This window comes from Pundamilia nyererei, unplaced genomic scaffold (assembly GCF_000239375.1).
Source record: "Pundamilia nyererei isolate P.nyererei 1_Seehausen unplaced genomic scaffold, PunNye1.0 scaffold00396, whole genome shotgun sequence".
In the NCBI taxonomy this organism is placed as follows: domain Eukaryota; kingdom Metazoa; phylum Chordata; class Actinopteri; order Cichliformes; family Cichlidae; genus Pundamilia; species Pundamilia nyererei.
The window spans coordinates 191896-193124 of record NW_005187797.1 but is presented as its reverse complement, the minus strand read 5'-3'; the positions used below and the strand labels follow the sequence as shown (position 1 = coordinate 193124).

Sequence of the window (1229 nt, the reverse complement as noted above, 5' to 3'; positions counted from 1 at the left end):
CCTGATTTACGAATAAATTCTTTACAAATCCTACCATGTGGATTCATGGATTTTTTTTTCACATTCTGTCTCTCACAGTTGAAGTGTACCTCTTGTGCAAATTACTGACCTCTGTCCTCATTTTAGGTGGGGAAACTTATACAATCGGTGGCTGACTAAATACTTTTTTGCCCCACTGTATATATGTATATATTCCTACAAGGAACAAGTTATTGCCAACAATGTGGAACAAGCTTATGCAATGGGTGTATTAATTGTATAGATATATTTTTGCTAGTCTGACATCAGACAGAAACGTCTGACTAGTTGATACTAGCTTTCAGACATTACGTATCTTTTCAAATCATCAGACGTCATTTTAAGTCTATCCTGCTAAGAAACTATTCTAATATTTAGGTCAAGGCATGTTTTGACAAGAGATTTTAAATTAATCAGTAAAGATACAAATCAAGTGTAGACTGTCTGCTCGATTTCAGTGGATTAAATACAACAATTTCACAAGCATTTATGGGTCTATGTACAAAAATTGTAGACAAACCTATTCCCACTGTTATGTACAACTGGATAATCTAACACAATCACAGCTAAAATGCTAACTAAATCATTTATTTAAAAATGTAAAACATATGTTTAAAAATAGTTTCCGCTATTTTCTAAAATGCAATTAAACCCAGGTCTGGTGCTGGAGACATTCAACAAACCAATATTTTTATTTTCCATGCTTAGAAAATAATTTTCCCTCATTTTCAAGCATTTAATTCTCACGTAATTATGAATTGCTTTTCTTTGGAAAACACACTAAAAACGTAATTGGTGATAAAGAAGAAAACAAAACTATGTCCCCAGCAGAGATGGGCAGTAACACGTTACTTGTAACGCGTTACTGTAATCTGATTACTTTTTTCAAGTAAGGAGTAAAGTAAGGGATTACTATTGCAAAAATGGTAATTAGATTACCATTACTTTCCCGTAGGTACGCTGCGTTACTGCGTTACTAAAACCGTGATTTTTTGCGAGAATGTCTCACGACAGTGACGTAAGCGAGTGCGCCGTCAGTGACAACACCTGTGTGCAGATCAACAATGGATCACATATCGATTGTGGGAGAGAGTATGAGCGTGCAGCGTTTAAAGCATGGAAGTACTGACCTTACTTTGAGTTTGATTCCATAAAAAGTGACAAAAACATTAGCGTCCATCGTGCGTGGGAAGAAAACTTCTTTTTACAGC

General features: G+C 35.2%; 1 protein-coding gene across 1 annotated transcript in view; it reads right to left on the bottom strand.

Annotated features, from left to right (window-relative positions):
- The window catches only part of LOC102193830 (voltage-gated potassium channel subunit beta-2-like), a 247326-nt gene that overhangs the window by 131615 nt on the left and 114482 nt on the right, over positions 1-1229 (bottom strand). The gene's annotated exons all lie outside the window — the stretch shown is intronic.